General features: G+C 42.7%; 1 protein-coding gene across 1 annotated transcript in view; it reads right to left on the reverse strand.

The window, feature by feature from the left end:
- DEPTOR (DEP domain containing MTOR interacting protein) overlaps nt 1-15,417 on the reverse strand; it is a gene marked incomplete at both ends in the record, with an annotated part of 174,851 nt that overhangs the window by 155,737 nt on the left and 3,697 nt on the right. The gene's annotated exons all lie outside the window — the stretch shown is intronic.

The raw sequence follows: 15,417 nt of genomic DNA on the forward strand, positions 1-15,417 counted from the left end.
AGGCCGAGACAGGAAGACTGCAGGTTCAAAGCCAGCCTCAATAACTTAGCAAGGTCCCTCAGCAACTGAGCAAGACCCTCTTCCAAAATGAAAAATAAAATAAGGCTGAGGGGTATAGCTTGGAGGTAGAAGGCCTCTGGGTTCAACCTCCAGTGCAAAAACAAAACAAAACAACAACAAAAAAAAAAACCCACAAGCAAAGAAGTGGCATCCCTTACCTGGGACAGCACGCAGACCCGCCAGCTTGGAGGAACCACAGGATGAGGATGTGTTCTCAGGCAGTGAGCTGACTGGACCAGGAGCCCAGCCTTTCCCCTGTGGCCCATATATTATGTATTTATTATTATTATTTTGTACTGAGATTGAACCCAGGGACATTCTACCTCTGAGGTCTACCCTCAACCCTTTTTATTTTTTATTTTGAAATACGATCTCCCTAAATTGCCCAGGCTGGCTTCAAATTTGCAATTCTCCTGTCTCAGCCTCCCAAGTACTGGGATCACAGGCATGTGCCGCTGTACCTGGCTCCATCCCATGTAATCTTCTAGTTTACAAAGAAGAGATGGGAGTCCCAGCCACTAGAAGTTTTCTCTGGCAGAGCCTGGAACATCGAAAAGGAATGCTGGTAAAGTAGAGGAGTTACAGGCGGAGCTGCACCCAAACCCAGCTTCCCTTAGAATGGGAGACCTCCTTTCTGCAGCAGGAGGGCTGTGACTTCAACTAAGCCCCAAAGATACAACCAGGTTGGTGCCCCTGGAGCTTCCTGGCTCTATGTCTTCAGCACCTGAGTACACAATACTTGTTCCCCAGACGTACGGGCATGCGTCATTGTCACGCTTGAACTACAGAAAGGTAGAGTAGCAGAGGGACAGGCTTCCTCCTGTGAAACAGAAACACACTCTGTGTTAGGGAGTTTCTGGTTCATGCCCAATTCTTTATAGGATACAAAGTGAGGGTGGAGGCTGGAGGACAGAGAACCAGAGGGTTTTTTTTTTTTTTTTAAATCAGAGATGAAACCCAAAGGCATTCTACCTCCACACTATATCCCAGCCTTTTTAAAATTATTTATTTATTTATTTATTTATTTATTTATTTATTTATTTATGTGGTACTGGGGGGTAGAACCCATGGGCTTTTCTACCTCCAGGCTAACTTCCAGCCCTATTTTATACTTTATTTGGAAACAGGGTTTCACTAAGTTGCTGAGAGCCTCACTAAATAGCTGAGGCTGGCTTCGAACCTGCACGATCCTCCTGTCTCAGCCTCCCAAGCACGGGGATTACAAGCGTGTGATACCACGCCCGGCTCTGTTTTTTATTTTTATTTATTTATTCTGCATTACTGGAGTTTGAAACCAGAGGCATTTTACCTCTAAGCTACATCCCCAGCCCTATTTTTTTATTCCTTATTTTGAACCAGGTTCTCACTAAGCTACAGGGGGCTTCTTCATTAAGTAGCTGAGTCTGGCCACAAACCTGCAATCCTCCTGTCTCAGCCTCCCAAGTGCTGGTATTAAAAGCTTGCACCACCATTTCCAGCTCTTTTTTAATTTTTGAAACAAGGGTCTCACTAAGTTGCTGAGGGCCTCACTACATTGCCGAGGCTGGCTTTAAACCTGAGATCTTCCTGTCTTAACCTCCCGTGTCACCACGCCCAGCCCTGGTGTCCCTCCTTTGACCACCTTCTGCAATTACGGATTTCCAGTAAAGATATTCATTCACCCACACAGTACGATGTGGTGTTGTATTCACCCGCCTCACCACACCTGGGACAAAAAGGCTGCAGCCCTTGATGGAAGCTTGCACAAGGTACAAAAAGGTTCACAGTAGAACAGGGCACCTACCATATCCTGAGGATAAGAGGTTTGGCAAGAAGTGATGGACTGCTGTTTCAGAAAGTAGCACCTTTTGTTTCTATCTCTCATTCCTAAAGTATGAGGGGAGGGGAAACAGACCTTGACCTTTGGCTAGAAGAATTATCAAATGGGTATAAGGGCTGTTGGAGAAGAAAACATCTGTCTCCCGAGAAACACATTCTCACTTGGACAACCTTCCACAGAAGGGTTTCAAGTCACACTGATAAGGTCGGAATCTCCAAGCCAGGCAGCCTAAAACTGCATAAATGTCTGCCTTCTGAGGCATGTAGTTTTAAGTGATTACATTTCTCAGATTCAACCTCTGAACAAGACCAAGTATAGATCCAGGTATACCGAGTATATAGTTTTAAAAGTTTTCCTTGTTACACACTGTATTGTTAACTCTATGAAGGTCCAAGTCCCAGTATCCTCATACATCTTCATAATTAGTCCTTGTTACGCCCTATTAATAGTAGCAATTTCTTTTCTTTTCTTTTTGTGTGGTGCCAGAGACAAAATCCAAGGGCATTCTACCCCCCCCCTGCCACCCCTCTACAACCCCAGCCCTAATTCAATAGTGCGTTGCTAGGTTGATGAGTCTCACTATTTGCTGAGACTATACTCGAATCTGCAATTCCCCTGTCTTAGCCTCTCAAGTACAAGAATTATAGGCATGCACCACCACACCTGGCTAATAGTACCCTTTTCAATGAGTAATACTGAATATATTTTATTCTTTACTTTTTTATTCTTTTTTTTTTTTTTTTTTGGTACTGGGGATGGAACCCAGGGGCCTTCTACCTCTGGGCTACACTCCCAGACCTATTTTATATTTTATTTGGAAACAGTCTCTTAAGCAAGCTGAGACTGGCTTCGAACCTGTGCGATCCTCCTGTCTCAACCTCCCAAGCGTGGGGATTACAAGCGTGTGCCACCACGCCTGGCTATATTGAATATATTTTAATTGTCATATTCTATTATAGACAGCCTTTTAACAACTGATGAGACAAATGTGATGGTAAAATTTCCTTTCATATAAGCCACCAATAAAGATTGCAATGATGATAGACATGGTGGCACACGCTTGTAATACCAGCATTTGGGAGGCTGAGACATGAGGATCACGGTTCGAGGACAGCCTCAGCTACTTATGCCCTTTGCAACTCAGTGAGACATGTTTCAAAATAAAGAATAAAAAAAATAGGGCTGGGGGGGGGGGTGTGTGGCTTGGAGGTAGAATGCCCCTGGGTTCCAGTTCCAGTACCACATAAAAAAAGATTGCAATAATTTCCCAAATTATACATATTAATTTCGTAAATATGACTGCTATGGCGATGGGGACTTTCCTGTATACTTAGAAGTCCTCGAAGTAGAAACTGAGTCCTGGCCTCTAGAAGTTTTTTCTGGCAGAGGTTGGAAGATCAACAAAGGGGTAGGATGGAGTTACAGGAGACAAGGCGCCTAGGGAGAAGAGAGCTTCATGGGCCCAAGCACTCTTGGGAGGTCTGGCTTCAACCAGGAAATCTGGGGTGGAATAGGGGCAAGACAGAAGAACTGAAAATGTTCAGATAATTCCCCAAATCCTCAAAGATTTCAAAAGCCTCTCTGAATAAACATTCTTTCAAAACTGCTGAAAAATAGCCACCCTCTCTCTCTCCCTCTCCCTCTCCCTCTCCCTCTCTCTCTCTCTCTCTCTCTCCCCCCTTAAAGAAAATAAACAATCTAGCAATGAAATAACAGGAATAATCAGACTGCTTGTCCCTGGATAAAGAATGGTTCAACGAGTCCTGGTATACTGGCATCATGGATTCTAAGGAATTCCTGACCCTAACCAGACACCTTCACTGGAAAGACACAAGTGCAAATTACAATGAAGTCCTTAGTCATCAGACACTGCTCCTCTTGGCTTACAGCCCTCCTTAGAGCAAAGTCAGCAAACGGTGAACATGTAGACAAATGTGTTGGTGCCAAGCCCGGCTTCTTAGATTTCATGGATGCTTCTCAATGTGTTTAACTGGAGCTTCTCTTTTTTGCAGCGCGCGTACACGCGCACACACATACACACACACACACACACACACACACACACACACACACACACACTTCATGCTTTTTATATCGGTTCCTTGTTGGTCCTTGAGTACAAATGTTTACTCCATTTGTACACTTGCTATCTAACACTCCAACACAGGCACTGGAAAAAACTTCCTCAGTGAGAACTCAAAGGCACGAGAAATTAAAATGAGGATTAGTAAGTGGGATTGCATTAAGTTGCAGAGCTCTGTGGATCAAAGGGGACTATCAAGAATAGAGAGCTGGCAAAATGGGAGATCTTTGTCAGCTGCTCTTTCAAATTGAAGACTCTAATCTCCAGAAAACACAAACGACTCAAGCTAGGCCTGGTGGCGCAGGCTCTTAATCCTAGCACTTGAGAGGCTGAGACAAGAGTATCCTGTAGGTTCAAAGCCAGCCTCAGCCTCTTAGTGAGGCTCTCAGGAACTTAGTGAGACCCTGTTTCCAAATAAAATATAAAATAGGCCTGGGATTGTAGCCTCGAGGTATAAAGCCCCTGGGTTCCACCTCCAGTACCACAAGAGAGGAAACAAAAAGGGCTAAAAAATTCACCAACAAAACAAAAACAAAAACAAAACAACCCAATCTAGAGACAAAGGCATCTTTGAATCCATGGCATTTGAAACAAGAGTTTGGAAAGAATTAGTAAGTTTTTATGAAAAATATAATACATTTATATACTAAAAATGTCTGAAAATAAAACCACTTATATTTGGATTTATTCCTATAGTTACATTTAAGATGAGCTGTATACAAAGTCAATGCAAAAGTTACTAATGTATCGTCAATATAATGGTGCGCTGAGCTGTAGCTTAAATCTCACTAATAATAGAGAAAAATGATGCCCCCTTGGGAATCAATCTTCCAATATCCAATTTATAGACAGGAAAGGGAAAAAAAGTGACAAAATACATTGACTTTTGTCATCTGAAAGACCTTTCCTCAGCTGGGTTATGTAAGTGAGGAACATTTTGCAACTTTCCCAGAAAGTCTGCACCTTAACTATCCTTAAGCAGCTTTGCCTATACAAAGAGATAACTCACAGACAGCTTTGGCTGCGACTCTCTCTGGGTGGAGGTGTTTCTTGGAAAGACATCAAAACCCAAGTCATGTAAAAATCATTCCTTGAAACTCGAACTGGAGCCATTCACAGCTTTAGTCATGTGTTGAGGTTTTTATTTTACTTCTATTACTGAGCAAAACTTGAATAATAAGACTGTATCTTCCAAATAAGTAGATGGTAGGACAAGTATGTGAGTCATGATGGTCAGTCAGATCATCAGCATGGTGAGGTATTTTATTTTTATTTATTTGTGTGAGTGTGTGAGTGTGTGTGTGTGTGTGTGTGTGTGTGTGTGTGTGTGGTACTGAGGATTGAACTCAGGGCCATTCTACCTCCATGCTACACACCCAGATTGATTATACATTTTTACTTTGAAACAGGGCCTCACTAAGTTGCAGAGGGCCTCATGAAGTTGCCGAGGTTGGCCGTGAACCTACGGTCCTCCTGTCTCAGCCTCCCAAGTACTGGGATTACAAGCATGTGTGCCACCATGCCCAGCCCAGGACCTGTTTTTTAGGATACATTATGTGGAGAGCAGTAAGGTCCAAGATGCCTCCCAATGTCTCCTAATCTTTCCCTGTAGCTTTTCAGTAGGTACTTTTTTCCCCATATAAGCTCATTCCTCTCCCAACTTTAAAGTATTTCTCAATTTTTGCCTTAATCACAGCATACCCTTTTCTGGCTTCTCATCACTGAGCCCTCCACCTTTTCGTCCAAGTGGTATCCTGATTGACCCAAGACAGTCAGGAGAACACCATCCTCTACAAGACTAGGCGTAAGACAACCGAGGAAAGTCATTGATCGACCTCAATATCCTGTGAGCTAGGAAGGTCTATTTTGGTTTCGTTTGTTTGTTGTTTTGGGTTTTGGTTCATTTTTTGTTTTCTTGTTTTTTTATTTTTGGTACTGGGGATTGAATCCAAGGGCATTCTAACTCTGAGCTACACCCCCAGCCCCATTTTATTTTTATTTTGAAATGGTCCTTGAACCTGGGATCCTAGGATGGTCTAATATAATCAACACTGAAGACTTTTCTTGATGGTTGACAGCAGCCCTTCCTTCAGCCTTGACTGTTCAGTGGTCATTATAATGGTCACAAAAGAGGTCTTCATTGAGACAAAGCTAACACACAGAGGAGAGTAGAATCAAGAACATTTCAGAGGAAAAGACGTGGGGTTCTGATCAAGCCTTTCCTAAAAGCTAATGTGTTGCATAAGCAAGAAATCTCTTATATTGTTTAAACTACTCTATATATTGTCCTTTTGAATTAGGACTTCAATGCATGTTTTAATCTATCCAGATTTGTGACTTGAGCCAAGAGGAAAGGGCCTTAATTCTTGACATTTTACAGGGTTACTTCCATGGTCATTTGTACTTATTAGGAAGTGTGTGTGTGTGTGTGTGTGTGTGATACTAGAGATGGAACTCAAGGGCATTCTACCTCCAAGTTACACCCCCACCCTATTTTTTATTCTTTATTTTGAAACTGGGTCTCACTAAGTAGCTGAGGCTGTCCGTGAACTGCGATCCTCCTGTGTCAGCCTCCCAAATGCTGAGATTACAAGCGCGCACCACCACGCCTGGCTTTGTACTTACTAGTAATTCTTAGAGGCCGGGATTCAAAACCAAAAGCCAAGGTACCATACTTAGCATCATGAGACTTGGGCAATTTGCTTGTACATGAATCCCTTCTATTTTAAAGTGGATATCTGAGAATTATTGTAAGGATACGAGGACACGATATACACAATAACACATAAAACAGGACCTGACACTTGGCTGTCAGATAACTGAGTAGCTCAGACAGTCACTTGTTCATGGTCCACCTGTAGAAATATACACCTGATGACTCTCCTCAACAAAGATTATCATCTCTAACTTTTTGACCCAAATTTCATTAAAAGTTCCAAGAAGATATCTGTGCTGGACCAAAGAATTGACATAAAATTGTTGGGCTTGAGGGTCATTCAATGTCAACGCAGCCCAGAACCTAATGGCCTATTCTGACCAGGTTTCCCACAAGGCAGAGTCTGCACCCTAGGTTCATGGGCCGGGTGTCTCTTTCTTTTTGTTTTGTTTTGGGGTTGAAACCCAGGGGCATACTACCTCCAAGTTACACCTCCAGCCCTTTTTATTTTGTATTTGGAGGTTGTTGAGAGTCTGACTAAGTTGCTGAAGCTTGTCTCAAACCTTCAGTCTCACTAAGTAGCTAAGGCTGGCTGCGAACCTGTGATCCTCCTGTCTCGGCCTCCCAAGTACTGGAATGCCACCATCCCCAGCATGGTTTCCTTTTATATGTGTCCTTGACCACAAATGGCAGAGAACATCTTCAACCCTCCCCATGCTTAGATTTTGGATGTAACTTCAGTGTTTCTTAGTATTTCTTTAAAAAAAAAAATATATATATATATATATAATTTATTTTGCGGTATTGGGAATGGAACCCAGGGGCATTCTACTTCCAATACCCTGAAGCCCTATTATTTAGTTGTTTTTTTTTTTTTTTTTGGTGGTACTGGGGGTGGAACCCAGCAGGGGCTTTCTACCTCCGAGCTATACTCCCAGACCTATTTTATATTTTATTTGGAAATAGGGTCTCACTAAGTTGCTGAGAGCCTCACTAAGCAGATGAGGCTGGCTTCGAACCTGTGTGATCCTCCCGTCTCAGCCTCCCAAGCGCGGGGATTACAAGTGTGCGTCACCAAGCTTGGCATTTCTTAGTATTTCTATTTATTTCATTTACTAAATAATTAATATAGGAGCCTAGGAAATATTTATTATATATCCAGATGTTAAAATAAATGTCATACAGCGTATGAGACATGAGACTCATGCAGCATATATTTCTCTTTCCCCATCCTGATATCCTCCTAACTCCCACTCTCTGTGTGAATTTGATTTTATTTAATAAAGAGAGCTTCAGGGCAATATCAGAATCAGAAATCTACAGGTAGAAGGATCACAGGGAGTCAGGATGAAGACAAACGACAGAACCATCCATCGGTAGCAGTCTGAGGATGCTGGGTGGAAAGACTTAAGCCTTCCTCAGCTGCTACCTCTGTCCTCCACAGCAGCTGCCATGGGCTTTCCCAAGCTGCAGCCCTAGCACTTGACCCTTCTGTTGCTCCCTAGCAACAGCTGATATCCCCAAACTAGGATAAAAATGGGTTTTGTTGCCACAATTCACCCACACAGAGTGAGTTTTAAGGCTCCATCTCTCCTCCCCTATCAAATCTTCTTCTTTTTTTTTTTTTTTTTTTTGCGGGTCTGGGGATGGAACCCAGGGGCATTTCACCTCCGAGCTACATCCCCTGCCCTATTTTTATTCTTTATTTTGAAAACGGGACTCACTGAGTTGCAAAGGGCCTCACTATGTAGCTGAGGCTGTCCAGGAACCGCGATCCTCTGGTCTCAGCCTCCCAAATGCTGGGATTACAAGCGTGCGCCACCATGCCCAGCTTCAAATCTTTTTAAAATCTACAAAAAAGTAACTCTCTGTGCAGACCTGAGTCCTTTCGTGCTCTCTGTGGACACGAGGGGATGGAACCGTTCCAGCAAGTCCTGCGGAAAAGAGCTCAAGTCTCTCCAGCTGGCCTGACCACGGGAACAGCTGCTTGCAGGCACGCTGCCTGACCCCTGCTCTGTCTCTACTATGTCCTCGAGTATTGACTGGTCCATAAAACGTCACTGAGAGAAGCCATCAAGTTCAGTGAAGGATCTCAGATCTGGTAGCTTCCTCTCTGAGACAGATTTCCAGGAACACAGAAAGGTGTGATCATTCTCTCAGAGAGGGGCTAATTCTCGCTTCCTTTGTCTTCTCCTCACCACTAAACTCAGGGAAACTCACTATTTAAGAGCCAGAACCTAATAAAGGGAGATAAGTTCCTGATCAAAAAGAATTTGAAAGAGCCAGGCATGGCATATGCTTGTAATCCCAGCATTTGGGAGGCTGAGACAGGAGGATCGTGGTTCACATACAGCCTGAGCTACTTAGTGAGGACCTTTGCAACTCAGTGCAACCCTGTTTCAAAAATAAAGAATAAGCCAGGCGTGGTGGTGCACGCTTGTAATCCCCGCGCTTGGGAGGCGGAGACAGGAGGATCGCGCAGGTTCGAAGCCAGCCATGCTGGCGTAAGAGACCCTGTTTCAAAAATATAAAATAGGTCTGGGAGTGTAGCCCGGAGGTAAAAGGGCTTCCAGGAACCCCAGTACCACCAAAAAAATAAATAAACAAAAATAAAAAATAGGGCTGGGGGTGTAGCTCGGAGGTAGGAAAAAAATACTAAAAACACAGGAGAGGAGAACTGTCTTCCTTCGCCTTGTGCTCTCTTCTTTTGAGGTTTAACTTATTTTTCAACATGATCCATAACTTAAATATCAGCATCAGTCATTTCAAGAGTAATCACAAATAAACCATTCTTAAGCAACACTGAAGTCATTTAAAAAGGAGATACATAGCCAGGCGTGGTGGTGCATGCCGCACTTGGGAGGCAGAGACAGGAGGATTGAGCAGGTTCGCAGGTTCGAAGTCAGCCTTGCTGGCTTAAGAGACCCTGTTTCCAAATAAAAATATAAAAAATAGGTCTGGGAGTGTAGCCCGGAGGTAGAAGGGTTTCCAGGAACCCCAGTACCACCAAAATAATAAAATAAAATAAAGAATAAATAAAAAGGAGATACACAAGAATAGCACAGGGTGCCAGTCTACAAATATTTATTGAGCCGGCAGTAGGTGCCTTCCATTTTCATGATGTTTCTGCCAACTTCAAAGAACTTTTGCAAGCTGTCCCTCGGCGTACGCAGGAAGTCTTTACGGAGGGCTGCAGGTGTGCCAGGATTGTGCTCTCTGCTCTCCTGTCTGATTTATGAAGCAGAAAAATACATTGACAGTTGACAGGACAAGGGTCTGTATGTTGAGAATGTATGTATCTGAGCCAAAGTTAATCAAACACTCTACACGCGGCTACAGTGCATTGACTTCAAATGTGGCAAAGCTCCATTTCTCAAAGCCCCCTTCCCATGATGTATTTGAGCAGGCAGTCATCTTCTGACTCCAAGATTATCTTCTCTGCTGTTTAGAAGAATAAAATCGTACTGTCTCCATTTTGATCCTTAAATTTCTGCAGTAGATCCCGGAGAGGCAATTTTCCCACTGTTCTCTCTGTCACAGTGTCTAGCTTCCAGATTCATAGTCACCATGAAGGGCTACCTTGAAAAATTTTATTAAGGTTCTAAGGAACCTAACAGTTCTTTGGGGATTGAACCCAGAGGCATTCTATCTGTGAGCTACAACCCCAGACCTTTTTATTTTTTCATTTTCTTTGTAGGTCTGGGGATAAAACCCAAGAGGCATTCAACCTCCGAGCTACACCTCCTGCCCAATTTTTTATTCTTTGCTTTGAAACAGGGTCTCACTAAGTTGTAGAGGGCCTCACTGAGTAGCAGAGGCTGTCTGTGAACCGCGATCCTCTGGTCTCAGCCTCCCTCCTGAATGCTGGGATTGCAAGCGTGCGCCACCACGCCCAGCTTTTTATTTTTTATTTTGAAAGTGTCTCACTAAGTTGCTGAGGGACTCACTAAGTAGCTGAAGCTGGCTGTAAACCTGCAATCCTCCTGTCTCAGCCTCCCAAGGACGGGGATTATGAGCATGTGCCACCATGCCTGGCTTGAGTTCAAAGCTTTAAACAATGAATAATTTTTCCTTTTCTTATTTTGTGCTTTCTAATTTCCTTATCTCATACTTGATTCATGTTTGTGACTTGGTCTTTGGCTTAACAGGCATTTTTATGTATTATCTGTGCATTGCATGAACATTTGCAAAGCAAATTCAGGAAAGCAATTCAATATCTAGTGAACATATTTTTTTTTAATGAAAAAGGCAACCGCAAGCTTGTAAGAGTTTGGAAAGGCAGTCTGTTATGAAAACAGCAGAGATATCAAACAATCTGAAAGAATTGCAATTTCTTACAACTTAGCTAAAATTCACTGCCTAGTAAATTGCTTTTAGGGAACCAGATTCAGTGCCTGGATAAGATGGTTGTTATTAGCATATTTACTCTGGATAAAAGAGAATAACTGAAATGCTTGGACCGTTTTCTCCCTTACTTAAGCATTCTTCATTACATTCTTAATTCTCTTCTCCACCCCCTACCACGCTCACCAACAGTGGAAACAATAAACCAACTGCAATTTATCTTCCCATTAAAATGGTACGAATTCTGAATAAGTGAAGTTTGAATTCAAGTTTTAAGACCACATGGCACAAAAGAACCAGTCTTGGGAAGAAAATGAGAATCTGTCTTGTCAAAACATAAACACTTCTAGGAATGAACTAGATTTTTCCCAACAGAATGGAAAGCCATTTGTCTGCATTTTTATTTGCAAAAGTTGTCACACTAGAAATGTGATGTTCTCATACACATGATTCTGATTTAAATTTGTTTTAGGTTTCTATTTTTTAACCCTCTATGTCACTAGTTGGGGTCATCGTTGTTACAGCATGGCATCCTGCTGGAGAGCGGAGGCTCAGAGCCAGGTGCGGTACTGCACATCTGTAATTCCAGGACTTGGGAGGCTGAGACAGATGTATTGCAGGTTCAAAACCAGTCTCCGCAACTGAGCAAGGCCTTTAGCAACTTAGTGAGACCCTGTTTCCAAATAAAAAATAAAAAGGGCTGGGGGTGGAGTTCAGAGGTAGAATGCCCCTGGGTTTAATACCCAAGTGCCAGAAAGAAAGAAAGAAAGAAAGAAAGAAAGAAAGAAAGAAAGAGAAAGAAAGAGGGAGGAGGGTGGGAGAGAAGGGAGGGAAGAAAGAAAGAAAGGAATAAGGGAGGGAGGAAGAGAGAGAAAAGAAGGAACAAAGGAACGAAAAGTAGGTCAACTCTACCACTTTCTGACTAAGTAACCTGTAGCCAATTATGCTCCGTTACATAGTTTTTGCATTTGTAAAATGAAGGTAGAACAATATATATTACATAAAGTTGCTATAAAGAAAAAAGGCATATACACACACACACATATATACATATACATATATAGTTTTTGGCAGGTAATATGTGCTATGTAAGTGTGAGTCTGGGGATGGAACCCAGGAGCATTTGCCCTCCGAGCTACACCCTCTGCCCTATTTTTTATTATTTATTTTGAAACAGGGTCTCAATAAGTTGCGGAGGGCCTCACTGAGTAGCTGAGGCTGTCCGTGAACCATGATCCTCTGGTCTCAGCCTCCTGAATGCTGGGATCACAAGGTGCACCACCACGCCCGGCTCTACAAATGTTAGTATTTCAATTTTTAGTCCTACCATTGTTACAAAGAAAGAAGTGGTATTATTGATCTTACTTATTTTTATTGTTGTTTTGGGTTTTCTGTTTGGGTAGGGAGTCCTGGAGATTAAACACAAGGGAACTCTACCACTGAGCTTCTTGTATTTATTTATTTATGCATTTATTTTTTTTTAAACAGTCTCACTAACTTACTTCCCTCTGGCCTCTAACCTGTGATCCTCTGTCTGATCCTCCCAACTACTGGAATTAAACCTGTACTGCCACTGTAGCCTGCTGCTCCTACTTTTTTTGTGTGTGTGTGGTACTGGGGGTGGAACCCAGAGGCTTTTCTACCTCCAGGCTACACTCCCAGACCTATTTTATACTTCATTTAGAAACAGGGTCTCACTAAGTTGCTGAGAGCCTCGCTAAGTAGCTGAGGCTGGCTTCGAACCCGCGTGATCCTCCTGTCTCAGCCTCCCAAGCGCGGGGATTACAAGCGTGCGCCACCACGCCCGGCTGCTGTTCTCTCATTTTTTTAAATCCTTTATTACAATCATCTTTCTTCGTAAGTATCTCCAGGATTAGTCCGCAGAGGAAACATGAGGTAGAACTTGGGTATCCTAATTAGTGTCAAAGCTATGCCTGCGTGATCAGATTTTAAGATAATAAATTTAGTATAAGACCCATAAAAATAACTAATGATTTGAAAAGTCATAATAGAAGACACCATTAATACCAATTATTCCTAAAGGGTTACCTTAAAATTAGAACCATTCTGAGAAGATTTTCTTGAGTATGGCACCTTTGCTTTGTGATAATATCATCGACAAAACACTATAATAATACATGTGTAAAATGTCACTCTCACTTGACATAATAACAATAATGTTATGGTATTTAATTAGTGATTTAAAAAAATCATTGCATCCTTTGGACAATCAAACCTGAAGCAATCAAAAATGAGGCAGCAATCTGTCTTCTACCAATTTAGTGTCTCATCTAAATGCATTTTTGCAACAGGTCCATTGAAATGTAAGCCAATAAGTACCAACTGATTGATCGATTGATACCAATCAATTCACATATTTAATGCATACGAGGTAGTAGTTTTAAAAATATGCATAGAATTGCATGACCCTCATACAATTGGAGTGAGAAAATTTTTAGTTAGTTCCAAAAGAGACTCTGTAGCCATTATTAGTTACCCTCCGGTCTCCCTTACACCACCACTGATGGCCGCCAATCTACCTTCTGTCTTGATAGACTTGCCCATTTTGGACATTTTATATAGTTGAAGTCATGCAACATTTGTCTTTTTATGCCTAGATTCTGTGACTTAGTTCATCTATGTTGTAGCATGAATCAGTACTTCATGCCATTTTATTGGTGAATAAAATTTAATTGTATGGATAGCACATTTTGTTTACCCAGCCACCAGCTGGTGAACATTTGTGCTGTTTCTGTTTTTATTATGAATAATTCTGTCATGAACATTTGTGGACTCATGCTTTCATTTCTCTTGACTATATACCAAGAAGTGTTATTTCTAGGTCCTATAATAACTCTGTGTTTAATCTCTCTCTCTCTCTTTTTTTTTATCTGTAGATGGGTGCTGGGGACTGAATCCAGGGGCACCCTGAGAGGAGTGGTATACAAATGCATTCTTTCTTTTTTTTAATTGGTACTGTGGGGATGGAACCCAGAGACCCAACTCCAGGCTACACCCCCAAACCTATTTTATTTTTTATTTGGAAACAGGGTCTCACTAAGTTTTGGAGAGCCTCACTAAATTGCTGAGCGTGGCTTCAAAACTGCGATCCTTTAGTCTCAGCCTCTCAAGTACTAAGACTAATAAGCATGTGTCACCATGCCTGGCTTACAAATGTATTCTTAAAATACAAAAACATAGCTATGTGAGTGGTACACACCTATAATCCCAGTACTTTGGTTGCTGAGACAAGAGGATCTCAGGTTTGCAGCCAGCCAGTGCAATTTAGCAAGACCCCTTGCAACTTAGTGACACCCTGTTTCAAAATAAAAAATAAAATAGGGCTGGGGGGGGGGATATAGCTCACAGGTAGAATGCCTCTGGGTTCAATTCCTAGTATCCCCCTCCCCCCCCAAAAAAGCACATGGAAAATAATTAGGCAAGAAAGCAAAGTCTTTTCTGACATGGAAAAGGCAGGAAGAGAAGCCAGGCGTGGTGGCGCACACTTGTAATCCCAGCTCTTGGGAGGCTGAGACAGGAGGATTGCACAAGTTTGCAGCCAGCCTCAGCTACTGAATGAGGCTCTCAGCGACTTAGTGAGACCCTGTTTTCAAATAAAGTATAAAATAGGTCTGGGAGTGTAGCCCGGAGGTAGAAAGCCTCTGGGTTCCACCCCCAGTACCATACACACACACACATACATACACACACACACACACACACACACACACACACACACACTCAAATAAAGTATAAAATAGGTCTGGGAGTGTAGCCCGGAGGTAGAAAGCCTCTGGGTTCCACCCCCAGTACCATACACACACACACATACACACACACACACACACACACACACACACACACACACACACGGCAGGAAGAGAATTAGGCAAAGGGTCCTGCACTCAAGCTGGAAGAGGAAGCAGGAGGTGTTGGCAGCTCTGTTATCCTCCTGCAATCAGCTGCAGGAAAAATGTCAGCACTGTGCAGCCGCCCCGGTTTCACATCTGGAGCATATGATAATCCTAAGTCTTTTTACTTTTTTTTTTTTTTTTTTTTTTTGGTGGTACTGGGGTTCCTGGAAACCCTTCTACTTTCAGGCTACACTCCCAGACCTATTTTATACTTTTTTATTGGAAACAGTGTCTCCTAAGCCAGTGGCTGGCTTCAAACCTGCGCGATCCCATCCTCCTGTCTCCGCCTCCCAAGCACAGGGATTACAAGAGTGCACCACCATGCCCGGCGTCTTTTTACTTATTAATTTACTTTACCTACTTCCTTCCTCTGCCATACCCCATCTGATCCAATGCCCCAAAGTTTATGTGGGAGAATATTATTCCCATTCTGCAGGGAAGGATGACTGAAGGCTACAGAGCTCCACTGACTTGCTGGAGGGAAAACCAGACAGGGAACAGAAGTGGGCCAGGAAGCCCAACTTCCTATCCCACCTCCCAG

This window comes from Muscardinus avellanarius, assembly GCF_963383645.1.
Source record: "Muscardinus avellanarius genome assembly, chromosome: 4".
NCBI lineage: Eukaryota > Metazoa > Chordata > Mammalia > Rodentia > Gliridae > Muscardinus > Muscardinus avellanarius.